General features: G+C 35.4%; 1 long non-coding RNA gene across 1 annotated transcript; it reads left to right on the top strand.

The window, feature by feature from the left end:
- The first annotated feature begins 2,112 nt into the window (after positions 1-2,112).
- Positions 2,113-2,890, top strand: LOC112639576. The gene is made up of 3 exons (XR_003123578.1): positions 2,113-2,133; positions 2,542-2,700; positions 2,788-2,890. It is a non-coding gene; the product is annotated as an uncharacterized LOC112639576 (long non-coding RNA).
- Positions 2,891-16,353: the final 13,463 nt, after the last annotated feature.

Raw genomic sequence — 16,353 nt, 5'->3', positions numbered from 1 at the left:
CGCCTGAAATTATATACAAAAAGTATGCATATGAAAAGAAAAAGCAACAGGAAGAGAATGTACAGGTAACGGATAATTTTTTCTAATATAATTACGAAATTAATTTAAAATATTCAAGTAATTATTTTTGGGTGATTTTTTGTAGGAGAATGTTTCAGGAGAGATGAAAAATCTGAATAGAGATCAGAATGGAGAATAAAATAATCTGAATGGAGATCTAACAATAAGTAGAAATCATAATGACGATTGTTATGTAAATTTTGATGAGCTATGGGCACTCTATAATATAACGGATTAAATTTTATATTTTATATTTTTCTTATTATTTTATACTTATTATTTTATTAGTCATACACATTTTATTAAATTTTATATTTTTAATTGGAAAAAATGTGATTATTTACAGACCTCTTCTTGCGTTCCCATCCCTGCGCTAGTTATAAGTATCGTTCTCTCTCATGCGTTAATCTTAAGTCTCTTTCCCTCGCACGCGTTGTTCTCGCACGCGATGCATTTCAAAGAAATGCAGATGTTTATATTATTTATCAACAGGGCATGCGATACAATATTTCATATACTTTCGATAAATATATGAGACCGCGCGTACTTTTTACGAGGCGTTTACGACGATATGGCGATAATGTCACATCCCTATTATACGATCATAATCTCAATTCAAAAAATGCTGATATTTATATTATTTATAAACCGAACATGTCCGTACGCGCAATACTGTTTATCAGCCGGGCATGTAATATAATATTGCCATAAAACATCTAACACGCACCGCCGCCGAAATCCCTCCGTCCCGCGTGACGTCATTCCCCCGCGCCTTCGTAATCCCCCGCGCGCCTCACCCCCCCTGAGAGGACCCGAGTTAGAACTCTCCCTATACTCCTACTGATTCCCACTTCCTGGCTAATAAAAGATGAGAAGATGCTGCTTATTGGCCACAATTTACTTCACATGTGAGATTTGTAAAAGCTATGCAGAAAAATATTTTATCTGACGATAATTAGCCCATGTATAACGTGAAAAGGATCTTAGCTACTTCAAGTAAGTTATAAACAAAACAAAAAAATAAATGTTATATAAACAAAATAAATGTTTAATGTTAAGAAATTGCTGTTATAAATTAAAAATATAATGTTGTGTTTCTTTTAACTGTGTTAAGCATTAATAAATTATATCTTCTATTTAGACACATATGAGAAAGGACTACTTAAATTAAAAAAAGCAGAATTTATATCGGACATAAATTCAGAGAGCGATGACTCTGAAGAGTTAAAAAAATCTCGAAAGAATAGCGCCAAAAAAACAATATCAAGCAGCGATGATAACGCTACTAATGATGATGAAAGGATTCAATTACCACCCTATCCTAAAATTCCACATATAAAAAAGGATACACGTGAAACGAAAATGAATATATTTCATAATAAGTCGAAGCAACAATTAAGTATGTAAAAAATAAATAATACATATTTTTTTATAACACAATAATTTAATTAAACTTATTATTTATATTGAAATATAGAAAGGATATATACCTTTGAAAAAAAAGAATTGGAAAAAAAATTAATTTAACAGAAACAAATCAAGCAACGTACAATTTGGCTGATGATTGTGGAGGTAATTTTTATAATTATCATAAGAATATCATTAAAATATTTTTAAAACATGTATTTTTTGTAGCAATACTTGATAAAGATGAAGAAATTATATATGATGATGAATCTCTTAATAACCATTATAAAACTGAAAATAATAATAGTTCATGTAAGTGTGAAATGTGATTTATGAATCTATTAAAATAATTTTATGTTTTATTAATATTTATATTTCAATAATTTTATTTTATATTTTTAGCAAACTCTGATTTTCAACGCTATATAATAAGAAAATTAACAGATATAGGATTTAAATTATCTTCAATAGAAGAACAAGAAAGACTTTTAAACAATAGAATTGATATTATGTTACGTAAACTTGAGAAATGTTTTTCATGAAGAAATTTTGGACAAACAAATTGCAGAAGAATCTTTAATGGATAATTTTCCTATTGACAATATTGAGGATCTGGAAAAATTCGAAAAATCGTTAAAGGATAATATTATTAACCGCAAAGAATTGGTAAATATATTAAAAAATTTTATTAAGTGTATGTATAAAATTATATTCTTAATAGTCAAATCTATTAAAACAAATTTCTCCAAGTGTCTGTGTTTCTATTCTTATTAATTTAGTTAGTAGAATGTTAACAGAAATCTAATGGTCTTTTTGGTGTCCAACGTATGATGATGTTCATAATAATAGCTTCTTAAAAAGTAAGAATTCTTAAAAAAAAACTTTGTTATTTTGGATATCAGATATCGGCAGCATCGGATAAATCCTCAATCTCAAATTATATTAACAAGCTCTGTTGATAGAATAAAAGCTTAATGTAGATACATATAGCATTCTAACTGAAGTTGCCAATTTGTACGACAGATTGTAATTTTACTTATTAGAATTTTTCTTATATATTTTTCACTTTTATAGATTAAGCAGCTATCATCTATTGGAGGAAATAATATCAAAGACATCACTTTTAATCTTTTACGAGTGTTAATGTCAGATAAGTTAGCTTCTACATTTAGTTATGTTGGAGGAAAAAAAAACGGATATTTTATGATTTACAACTCCGAAAAATTATATTTAGTGAGTAAATAATCAAGTATTTAAATATACATGATAAAAACAATATTTATTTATAAATGTAATTTATGTAACTTGTTATTTTTTTAGATGTTGTACGACTTCGATTTGCAGAAGCAACTGAATATTGTATTTCCGAGCCAATCAAATCTTGGTTACGACATGCGAATGAGCGTTATCTAAAGAAAAATAAATAAGTTTTTACAAATTTTCTTAAATACACGGTATTTATTAATAAGTTATTAATTATCATTTATTTTCACAGGATAGATGACACAAATATATAAATGCATCACGTAGTAATTTGTTACAAATGTGGAAAAATATTATATACAGAGTGACACACGCATATATTATTATGAAGAAAATTATTCATTTATTTTTCTATTTTATGAATATAAAGTACAAATGTTAAAAGCGTTCACATATTTTATACAGTTATGTAATTTAATAGATAAAAGTTATTATATATATAAATACACATTTATTTTAAATGTAGTTTTAAAGTTTTGGTTTAAATCGTTTAGTTTTAGTTTAAAGTTTAACTTCAACTTTGAGTTTAAGTTTTTTTGTTCACATAAATTTATTTGCACAAAATAAAAAAAACTTTTTCATGCAAATAAACTTATTTAAATAAATTTGTTACGTCCAGTGGACTCCACGATTCTTTTCTTTCTTTGAAATGATACCGTGAAAGAAAAATCAAGAATCGATTTGCATTTTAAGCACAAAGCAATCCTTGTTCGAATAATGATAGCGCATAGAAAAACGGAATCTAAACCGCGTATATAATCATTTAAACATAATATTGAGAGTGGCCAATCGAGATAGCGCTAAGGAAAACCTAAACAAATTTTTGAATTATGAGACTCGGAAGTATATGAAATTCGAATCACTCGTATCCTTGGTTTATCTTAGAGATTTTAAACAAAGAGCCTGTGGTCCTCGAGAAATTGACCAGAGGTAAACATAAATTAATATTGCACGTGCGTTCGTTCGACAGGCCATTCTCAATCATCAAGCGATAAGATAATCAGCTCCTCGCTCCCACTCTACTGGATGGAGCTAAATCTCGCGCAAAAGGGCTTAACCAAAAAAAACCTTAAGATACTCCTCTCTTACTGAAAATCTAACTCCTTGGCCCTAAGAAGGGAGTAATAGAAATCATTTGATTCGATTTTCAAAGATTCCCACCATCCACTAAGGAGGAGGAGCAACTACTTTAAAAAATGCAAGCGCAAGGCGCGAGAGCTTACTTGTTCTCTAGTTCATTAGTTCATTAGTTCTCTAGTTCATTAGTTCACTTGCTATTTAGTTCACTAAGCGTCCACTAAGAAGCACTAACTAGGACTATAAGCAGTACAGTTGACAGCTCCAGTCAAGATTCAGCCATTCAATTTTAAAATTATATAGCCTCGGGGATCCTTTTCTTGCATTATGCAATTAAGTTATTAATTTGTTTTATATCACAGTGAAAATGATTTTGTTAACATTTAATTGTGCATCGTGTGAAATTTCTGATGGACATCTCCATTACTCGGCTCTTTATGTTATAAATCTCCGACTTCAGCCATTGCAATTTTATCAACGCACTTATTTTATTGATCCCAATGAGTTGTGAGTAAATTTGAATAATTTTTATTTTCTTCCTTTCCCATATCTTACTATCTCATCATTTAAAATCTATGTCTGACTAATAATTTTAAACAATTAATAATCATTAAATTTTTATTAATTACTATCAATCCTTGTCTCACCTCTTCTCCAGTCTCATTCCTAGTTCTTTCAAATTCGCCTAGAATCTCCGCAAGGCGGTTCGTGAATAATTTACCTGTTCGTCGAGAATCTCCGCAAGGCGATTCACGAACATTTCCTTGTTCGTTGAGAATCTCCGCAAGGCGGTTCGCGAAAGATTCCTTAATTTTCATTTCCTTTTAGTTGCCTTTTCTGATTTATTTACCAAGAATTCGTATTGTTTTCTATCTTTATATTTCGTTTAAGCCCTTCTTTATATATATATTTAACTCTTCATTTCTATTTTTTTCTTTACTCCCTTTCATTTTCTTTTAATTTCCCATTCCTTGCATTATTATTATTATTTTTCCTTTTTTTTCTTTCTTCCTCTTTATATTATTTTCCTTTGTATTATCACTACTTTGGGAGAAATCATTGAAATAGATGAATAATTTTCGAACTTAGACTTGGCGAATCTTTTATCTCAATTTTATTATTGTATTTTAATTTGGACCTGTATTTCGCCGAATTTAGAAAATTTTAATTCTAACTATAATAACACATACTCGAGAATATATACATACACGCACACATACTCACTCATGCATAACTATAACTGCTAAGATGTATTTTTCTTTCCTTATATTTTTTTATATAATATATGTATTTTTTAATTTAATGTAGAATTTAATTATTTAATCCGTTCTCTTCCCTAAACCCTGAGATCGCACTAGGTCCTATCCCGCGTAACAAGGATTAAATTCCTTTACCGAAAAGGGACCACCGAACGAATAGGCGTAAAAACGCAGAGTTAAAGAGACCTACGGTCGCTGACCTGTGTCAGGCCCTTCATATTCGTTCGACCCGATCCATACACAAGCCCGAATAAAGTGTGTCACGGATAAGTAAGTTATGTTCTTCCATACAGTCCATCCTTTCAGGGTCTGGACGTAACAAATTATTTATATAAGTTCACTCATTTCCTATTACTGTTTTTTGCGAAAATCAAAATTTTATTTTTTGTAACATATAAGTGTTTGTAATTTTTAAATTTAATATTAATTAATATAATTAATATAATTAATAAATTATATTAATTAACATTAAATTTAAAAATAAATAATACTTATAATTTAAAAATAATAAATTAATGTAATTTGTTTTTAATTAATAATAAATATTAAATGACGAACTATTTTCAGTATTACATTTTAATAGTCACAATGAATAACAGAACGTAATATTAGTTTATTTCATTTTCAGAGCATCAATCATGTAACTTTTCCCTAAGAGCGAAAATGTAAAAAGTGAAAAGTTTTGCACGAATTCGGCAATTTTATTTATCAAATTCACGAAAAACTTTTCATTTTTTACGTTTTTGCTTTTAGGAAAAAATTACATTGATGCTCAGAATTTGCTCCTTAAAACATATGAAAAATATCCCTAACATATCCTGTAGAAATCCTTAGAATGTTCCACAGGATGTCCCTGGACTTTCCAGAGGCTAATATACAGCTATCATTTCTTCTTCCCGAGGACGTCCAAAGGATATCCACGGATAAAAATAGGATATCCTTGTGCTATCTGGGTATTCACCGAATAAATAGCTTTCTTGAGTTAAATAAAATTTTTTTATTTCAAGATAATCTTTCTTTCAGTGTAACAATGTTAACTTCTTATTCAAATTAACAGTTATATACAAGATATGTCATATTATAATTACATTATTGAGTTAAAAATTATAGCATTAATCTTATGTTACTGTTGCTTTGTGTAATGGGATATATGTATATATATATATATATATATATATATATATATATATACATATAAGATGACACATCTTGTATATAACTATTAATTTGAATAAGAAATTAACATTGTTACAATGAGGGAAAGATTATCTTGAAATAAAAAAATTTTATTTAACTCAAGAAAGGTATTTATTACAGGTATTTATACACACGCGCGCGCGCGCGCACACACACACACGTACGCACACACACACACACACACACACACATACACGCACACGCACACAGCAGAGGTGGTTTGGAGCCGTTAATTACTGCGCAAGCATGCACACCCCACATGCCTTCCTACATGCAATTTTATCCACACGTGTCCGTGGAAAGTCTTTCTCACGTCCTCGTCGTGGGCCCTCCGCTACTGCGAAATCTCAATGTTTAAATGATCATAACTCTGCGAAAAAAAATCGTAGAGACCTCGGCGACATCGCGTTGTTCTCATCTCGAAAAGCTCTTTCAAACGAACCCTCACTCGACCCCACATTCCATTTAAAATTTTCTCGCCCTCCCTCCCCCCCGCCCCTCGGAAATGTCAAAATGGGCGTTTTTGGTGTTATGTGATAGATTGTGTGATACCATTGTAACCTTGTAAATTTCAATCCGATATCTCAAACCGTTCAGAAGTTATTTAGGTGTCCCGGTACTTTTTCCTCACCCTGTATATGTATTTATGTATATACACATACACACACACACACTATATATACTGTGTGTGTGTGTGTATAAATAGTAAGACTAGGCGGGTTCTAACTCAAGTCCTCAGAGAGGGTGAGGCGTGAGGAGAACCGCAGTGCAGGGAAGAGTGACGTCACGCGCGAGGAAGGAGGATCCGCGGCGCGAGCGATGGACGAGGGGGTCCCTGAGGAGAAAGGGAATCCGCGGAAAGAAAATGATGGTGTGAGAAGGATAGCACGACATATGGGAAAAGGATAACACTAAGTGTATGAAGAGGACAATGCAACAAGGATGGCATCCACGTGTAACAAGGTGTCAACGTGGGACAAGGACGACGCAATATAAGATGCTGCATAGGTGGGAAAAGAACGATTCAAAGGTAAGTGAGTAACGAGCATATGAAAGAGAGAGAAGGAGAGAGAGAGAGCGAAAACAACGCGTGCGAAAGAGAACTATAATATCGCGAGACTTAGAACGATAATAGCGCGTGAACAATGCGAGTGAGAGAGAACGATAAAGTGAAGAGAACGCATACAAAAGAGAGACTTATGATTAACGCGAAACTTACAAGTAGCGCAAGAGAGATGCAAGGGATGTGAACGCAAGGAGAGGCGCGTAAATAATAATTTTTTTCCCAATTAAAATATATAAAATTTATTTTAAAATGTGCGTGTACTATACAATGTGTGTGGGTGTGTGTGTGTGTGTACTTAAAATTAAGAATAATAATTTAAAATATAAAATATAAAATTTAATGTAAAATATAAAAATATAATAAAGTATAATAATAAGTAATAATAAAAGTGTAATATATTTCGGAGGGGGTGCGTCGGGCTAAGAGGAAGGCCGCTGGTATGCATGTTCCCATGCAACTTAGCATGATATAATATAATACGATCAACCTTGATCGAACAGTCATCGAACGGAAATCAACGGCAATTGAACGGTCATCGAACGACTGTCGAACGGTCATCGAACGCCCATCGAACGGAAATAAACGATCATCGAACGGCTATCGAACGGAAATGAACGCCCGTCGAACAGAAACGAACAACCGTCGAACGGCTTTCAAACGATCATCGAACGGAAATCAATGGCAATTGAACAGTCATCGAACGACTGTCGAACGCCCGTCGAACGGAAATGAACGACTATTGAATGGAAATCAACGGCTATCAAACGCAAAATTATATTCAATTATCAAATATTTAAATGTTTTATTATGTATCACAATGTATTATCGAAATCGATATACAATATCTGTGGCAACTGTGTCATGTACGGAAACACAATACTGCGCACGTACATAGATGGGGATGAGGAAAGAATGGAGAGAATAAGAAAGATAAAAATATAAGTCGCATCATCAATTTATTGTAAACATATATCGCATCATCAATTTATTGTAAATAAATATGAATTCGATCAATCATGATGCTTTGACCATCAATTATAAATCTTAAATACATTTTGTAAAGCGCAATTTTTTACATGATTTTCACAACGCATAGTATTTTTAACATCTAACTTATTTAAAGAAGCCACATCATCATAGTCTGCATCCAAAGTTTCGATAATCACATTTCTTGCATCATTGTCCAATATATCGGCTAGCCATTGTCGTTTTTCATGTCCTTTAACGTATATGAGAGGTCATGCATCATCCTCCTCCGTCGCACTCATCACCGCCATCGTAATTAAACGTTTCGACTTCCAATATGAAACGTGTCCATCATTCCACGATAATCCATGGTGATTTTGCAACCATAAAACTTGACATCTCTCAGATTTTGTGAGCATGTGCCATGGTTCGGGACATGTAAAAATGTAATGGGAAAGTATGGAATATTCCTTTCTCAGAATCGCAGCTTCCTTCACGACAAATTTTTCCCAACGATAAATCCTTGCGGATCCACAAACGTTGGCACAGCCATGATTATATTCGACCCCTATTCGATCATGCAAGATGAGACAATAGGCAGTAGTATTCGCCGGTATATTTTACCTGCATTCAAACTCTATTCTCACGTCCACGGTAGCAGTTTTGATAGATTCGTTTTGTCGCGAGCAATCAATGACCGCGAGAGGACCGTAATGTAAAGTTTGGAATGGTTAATAGCGTAATGCTATTATCGCATCCATAATAAGATTTATGAAAATTTACGAGAATACATGTCGAATAGGACGGCGAAACTATTTTTTTCAAAATCTAAATTTAAATCATAAAATTCCGAGTTTAAATATTAGTTTAACGTTGGTCAATTTGCAGTCATCATAATGTAATATCTTGTGGCACTGAATTCCTTTTATCAGTTTGCAATGCAAAGATCACATATCGCGGTTTTTTTAGATAGGAGGAGGCTTTCACGGTCGACGAATGCTTTGTAGCAGAGGAAATTCGTATAGAAACCAATATCGGAAACTCATGTTCAAGTATCGTCCGTTTTCCAACATTCGCAACATTGACAATTTATAAATCTCGTTCAATATTATATGAGGCATACGCCACTGTATCTTGAGTAATTTAATCTCAGCTTCTGACGATGGATGTCCGAATAGACAATTATTATCGTTGTGCGAACGTATCAAAATCAATTCGTGACGAGCGTTAATCACAACGCGTTTATAATCTTCCTAAAATTCCAGCAACATGTTGAGCGGCACGTAAAAGTTGAAATAATTTTTGTCACCGTTGTACGTCAAATTCCACGCAGCGTTCTTCAAATTTATATTTTTCTGGTGCGTTAGAGACATAATTTTTGAGAGTCAAAGTTATTCCAACATTTCTGTTGCGATCAATCTGTACTCCATCGAGTTCGTATCGAAGCTCATGAAACATGAATGCGACGCAATTGTTTTCCAATACAACCTTCATTCGCTTTACGCACATTCAACTTTCCCTCGTGTAAAGAAAACTTTCGCACGGTAACGTGTACAAAACCTGATGTTGTATAGGTATTCGTATCTCATCGCTGTATCCAAGCGTCATATTGGCATACAGATTGTAAGTATGAGTCTCAATCTTGACGATGCGATCGTCAAAGATTGGCTCATCTCCAATTTTCAAAATATCAATCATTTTTTTCGTACGATAAATCCCAATGACTTTAAAAATTTACGATTCAACGCACTCAACTTCTTTTTAACGGCTATCTTATTATTGTCACCCGATACCGCTCGTCTTACTCCAATAGTATTGTCCCTCGTAAAAATATTGTCTCTCGCGTGCTCTATTTTGTTCAGCACGAGCATACTATGTTGCATATTTGTCGCCACCGTATATGCAATCTTACGGTAATTTCCTGTCTTCAAAAATCAAGCAATTGACCTCTTTGATCCACAATACGTATCGTTAAATCCGTAATGCTCCGTACGATGATCCGCAAATAAATGATTTGTACCGGTGTTTCCGATATCTTATATCCTGACGGTACGCTCTGTGAAAATTCATGTATCGTGTGTACACGCATGTCATTGCTGTATGCATCAATAGTCACGTTTCATTCTATACAAATAATATTCACGTTTATAATATTAACCGGTTCGTCCGATTCGTACCACTTGCGAGGTTGTAATATATATACGATTCGATGAGAATCCAAGTAAAGATCCTACATTGTCGGGTTTGGTAAAGTAGTTTATTCTGTAGGCGCATTTGATTTCGCTCTTTAGCGTGCTATGATAGCGCGGAGTGCTATTGGATATTCCTCATCATAATCGTTTCAACATCTCTGGTGTTCATCTTGCAAAATTGCGCATTTGAGATAGTCATTTATAGCATGCAATTCGTATGATCCTTCAGGAATCGTAATTTCCTTGTCATCATTGTCAAAGTAAAATTTATTATTCGAAAAATTTACGTTCGGAATCGTATGATAAGTTTCAAAATCCGTTAATCCGAGCTCGTAATTGGTCAAATCTATAGTAGGAAAATAGCTTACAGCGAGAACGCTGCTTCTGCCAGTAAGTGTCAGTGACACGTCGAACGAATACTGAGTCCTGACAATGGATTGTCAGGCTTTAAATTGATCATTTGAAGAAATTTTAAACACAACTGTCCACAGATACTCTGATTGTAACTTTGATAAGATGTATAATTATATTCAATTTTCATTCGTCCGAAATATCGCACAAATTCCTTGGACGGTTGAAGATTTCCAAAACTGTCGAAATATACGACACGATCGCCCCTCTTTGCATACGCTATCCAATGAGTACCGGAATCTTCAACGTCATCCAAATTGACGATATCGTTTCGTCGGACGACACCGCTTATCGGTAAATTATTACGCATGAAAACACCTCTAAAGAAGCTATGCGCATACATTTCGCTAATTGTTCCAATTGCACGTTAGTTATCGCACCCGTAGGCATTTTTATTATTTTTTCGGCGATTTTTTTTTCTTTTAGACTTTGTTGAAAATCCTTGTCGACGCTTGTACGGAGCGAAATAAAATTTTCAACCTTCCATAGCGCGATTGTGACGCTGCATCTCTTCCAACTGACGTTGCGCCGCCTTGCTATCATTTACCGCACCGTCGGCCAAGAACCGACAACTCCCAACAACGATAAAAGTAGTAAAATACCACCGTGTTTCGCTGCTGGAAGTATTCGTTTTTTCCTTCTCTTTGTCGTCGACTGCTTTTTTTATTCCCATGCCAAGTTTTGTTTTTTGTCTTCATTGCCGCCCAAACAGTCGTAGCGGCTGCTCTTTCATCGAGAGTTGAATCCCTCGCGGTAATGCGTTCTCGCGCTTTTGCAGCTAGTATGTGATCCGCGATGTGACGTTGGTTCAGATCGTTGCTTCGCGAGTAAGCAATGTTGTGCTCGCAACACGCCGCGTCCAATGAATTGATACCTTAATCGCCTCTAGCCAATCGTTTCTCTAATCGAGTTTCCGGGCCGCAAAACTGATAACCAAGAATATGTAATTCGATGAAAAGCACGTTTATCGCACGATTTAAGAGAACGCTATCTCTTACAATTCTCGTTGACATTCGTAACAATCTTTTATCAACGGTGGCGGACCATCGATGTGTGCCATGGCTGATTGTAGTGTTCGTTGCCATGGCTGATTGTAGTGTTCGTTGCCATGGCTGATTGTAGTGTTCGTTGCCATGGCTGATTGTAATGTTCGTTGCCATGGCTGATTGTAGTGTTCGTTGCCATGGCTGATTGTAGTGTTCGTAACAGCGACGATACGTCTGAACCTCCGAATCAGCCTTTATATATTCTGGAAGCTTGTCCCACAATCGTTCCACCTAATCACCAAAATTTTGCAGTAAAACGATCTTTGGGATATACTGCAGCTGTTCGGCGATAAGCCGGAGAATATCTCTCTCATCCGACAGAAGGAGAAACATTTTTGATACTGAGCGGTTTCGAGTCGAAACACCTCTATAAATAGATCTCTCTCTCGTGATCATTCACAAAATTGATTCGAAACAGAAAACATGAGGTTCGTGCGACAAACGTAGGTAATCAAAGTATCAAATTTCGACGATAGACTAATATCGGAGAAAAAAGTACGCAAGCATGGAAACATGCTGCCGACTAAATACGCGGTATCGTTTGTGGCCCTTTAAACTGCGGTAAGACAAACGTGTTGATTAGTTTGATAGAAGGTCCATACGGTATACGTTTCGAGAACGTGTACGCATACTCAAAATCGCTTCAACAGCCGAAATATAGATACTTGGAAAATTTACCTGGTACCTATAGACGAAATTAATTATTTTACATTTTCTAATAACAGCGATGTCATTCCATCGAGCGAGGCGCTTCCGAATTCCATTCACCTTTGATGATGTGGCATGCGACAAGCAGAATACGATAAGAGAGTATTTTGCAATGGGTCGACACTCGAGCGTTGACTGTTTCTATCTTTGTCATACGTACGCCAAGATACCTAAGCATCTTATATGCAACAACGCGAACTTGCTGATCTTGTTTAAACAAGACGGTACAAACTTGAAACACGTATACAACGATCATATAAATACCGACATGTCTTACGACTATTTCCGCGCATTGTGTCAGAAATGTTGGCAACGCAAATATGGCTTCGTAATCATTGATAAAGATAGTACGTTGATCAATGGACGATATATAATAGAAGAGGATTTAACGATTTCGCGATACCGTAAAGCGATCAGTCGTCATCAATACATCGATCGAGCATCATGAACGATCATGAAAAGATTGCGAGAGAGATTGCAAAAACGAGCGAATCAATTCGCAAAAAATATCGCGCTTTGAAAACTGTTAAAATGGTGGAAGATATCATATTGGAAAGACAATTTAAGCCGATTACCGAGCCTTTAAAACAGCTTGTCGAAAATACTGCGGAATCTGATGTGCCAAAAATCGAACCATTGAGTTTGATGTTCGGAGAGAAGCAGGAGGAAAAAATAAAAACGTCAAAGCAAGGAATAAAGCAAGCACAAATAAACATGTCGATAAACAATTCATCGATATATTCGACATCTAATCGATCAAAACGAAGAAGGAAGCAATTTTCTAATATGACTACTGTATCTACTCCGATAAAAATACAACCGCGTCAAACAATACCATTCCCGTCCGTCGAAGACCACGCTCGATTCATTTGTAACATCGGTCCGACACGAATTAAAAACGTGCGAAGGTCAGAAAATGTTTCGAGATCATTTTGGTCCACCAACGCAAAAATATATAGGAGCTATGAGTGTTGATAAAAATAAGAGTATGGATTACGTCTATGGTGTTAAATTTACTAGCGAAGGAATGATGCTCGTTGATAAACGTTTCGATGTGGACAAGGAAGATAATGTAATTATCGACGGAATAAACTGTAAGGGAATCGAAGGTATCTACGATTTGATTTTAAAAAAATTTCCCACTCATAAAAAATATATTCAAAACGATTTGTATAAATATTAAAATATATTAAAAACAACAAATGCGCATAAACGTGACAACAAAGTTAATAATCCTATTAAAAATAATAAAGGATACAAGTATAAATATATAATTGCGCCATTATTCCCCGATAGAAAGATAGGAAGAGGTTAGACGCGCCACGCACTAAGACGCTAAGTGACAACATGATCGATTATGTGCTTGGAACGATTCCAACGAATTGGTAGATCGTATACGATTGCTGGACGCCTCGCGTCGAGCCGGCAACAATGCTCACAACAATGAAATCTTGTCAATTATCGAAGAACTTCGCGAGGCCGGCATTATTATAAACTAAACTATGTGTCGGCAATACATGTCATTCGGTCAATGTTCTCGGTACTGAAATGTCGATTAATAAATTTGGATTATCGCTCGGAACTTCGAACAATTTGTACTATCAATGGAATGGCTTACTGAAAAATTACGTTCGCAATAACGCTCTCTGTCAGACTACTACCGGCTTTAACGCAAGGTCGCGCAAGATTCAATGCGTAGTGCAATCAGAAGCTGATACTGATGCCAAACGATATGTGGATAAACTTTTAAGAAATCGACAGGGAGAAATTGAGCAAAAGATAATCGCGCTCGAAACAAACGTGCAGGCGCTGCGAATAATGATGGACGAGATAAAGAATGCGCTGAGATATGCAACATCTGACTTGGCACAGTAAGCAAGAAATACTAATATCGTAATATTAATTATGCCTCGATCAAATGTGCGAGAGAAGAAAAACACCACGGAAAAGCGACAACTAGTCGAGGAATTACATGCTCCGGCGAGAAGAAATTTTCCACGAAGACGCGTCATTGTATGCGGATACGACGATCTATGACAGGCGGACGTGGTCGACATGCTTTCGTATTCGCGACTCAACAAGGATCATAAATACATACTCACAGTTATCCATGTATTGAGCAAGTATGCGTGGGTCGTACCGCTCAAAAATAAGAGCGGAAACGAAATGTCTAAAGCGATCGCAAAGATTATTGGAGACGATAAAAGATGCCCGAAAAATTTTCAAACCGACAGAGGAAAAGAATTTTACAACGCGAGTGTGCAGAAACTCATGAAGAAACACAACATTAATCATTACTCAACGTATTCCGTTATGAAAGCCTCGGTCGTGGAACGATTTAATCGTACTTTAAAAAACAATATGTGGAAAATGTTTACGCTCAACAGAAATTACAAATGGATGAGCTATCTCGACTTGTTGCAGAGTACAATACGCGAAAACATCGCATCATCGGTATGAGACCTGCCGACGTCACTCTAGCGATCACCGAAAAACTTTTAAATACGGTGTATAGCAACGTAAAAATTGCGGCCCCGCAAAATTTAAAGTAGGCGATTCGGGACACGTGAGCAAATACAAGACCAACTTTCACATGAAAAAGGTTTCACGCCAAATTGGACAACCGAAATGTTTAAGATTATTGAAGTGCAGAAAACTAATCTCGTGACATTCATGCTCGAAGATTCGCGTGAAAATTCCGTAGCTGAAGAATTCTATGAATACGAACTACAACGCGTCGCTAATCCCGACGTATATCTCGTGGAAAAAATTTTGCGAGAAAAGGGTGATGACGTATATGTGAAATGATTGGGAATGGATAAATCATATAGCTCTTGGATCCATTCAAAATAATGTATTGTAAATATTTATTAAAATATATAAAATATATAAAATACATAAAATATATTAAATATATTAAATATATATAAAATATATCAAATATAAATGTATAAAATATAAAAATACAAAAATATACATGGTTATGTACAAAATATATACAATAATAAATAAAATATGTAACGGTCGTATTTTCGGACGTTTTTCACAGCGCGGATAGATCGCCGGTGCAAGGTTCGGGAAATAAAATACGCGGTGTGTTTCGTTTTGTGTTTTTATTGTTTTAATGTGTATGAATGTACAATGTGTGTGTGTGTGTGTGCGGGTGTGGGGGATATAACATTCGTGTGCAAACGATTATACGGTAATCGAAAACGGCTTTAATTTCGGTCTCGATATTAGACGCCGGCCGGTGTTTACGAAGCGCGAGACGGCGCGAGTTTTTGCGGCGCTTTTTCTGCGGAGAATCCCGATGCTCTGAGAATTCTTAGATTCTCGGAATCGACGGTTATTTTCGCGGGACTGTTTATCCCCCGGCGCGATTTAAAGTCCGCGTTCGATTTATTCGGTCTATGCGCTTTAATAACGGCGCTTAAAATGTCGGAATCGGTAATAACAAACGAATAGAATGTATGCGCTTGGCGGTAACAGGCAAATGCGCTCCGCGGTAACAATACAGTATGCGTTCGACGGTAACAATAAATGTATGCGCTGCACGTGCGGTATAGGAGCGGGTCGCGAAGGATGGTTTATGCGTATGCTGGATCGGTAACTCCCGATCCGGGGCGGCTCAGAGCTCCACCTTCCGTGAGGATTGCAGCTGCGGATCAGGCGGATTGCACTTTTTGGCGTCGGAATCGAGA

This window comes from Camponotus floridanus, unplaced genomic scaffold (assembly GCF_003227725.1).
Source record: "Camponotus floridanus strain SB8 unplaced genomic scaffold, Cflo_v7.5 scaffold110, whole genome shotgun sequence".
In the NCBI taxonomy this organism is placed as follows: Eukaryota; Metazoa; Arthropoda; class Insecta; order Hymenoptera; family Formicidae; genus Camponotus; species Camponotus floridanus.
The sequence above is the reverse complement of the archived record's forward strand: the minus strand, read 5'-3'. Positions and strand labels throughout refer to the sequence as shown.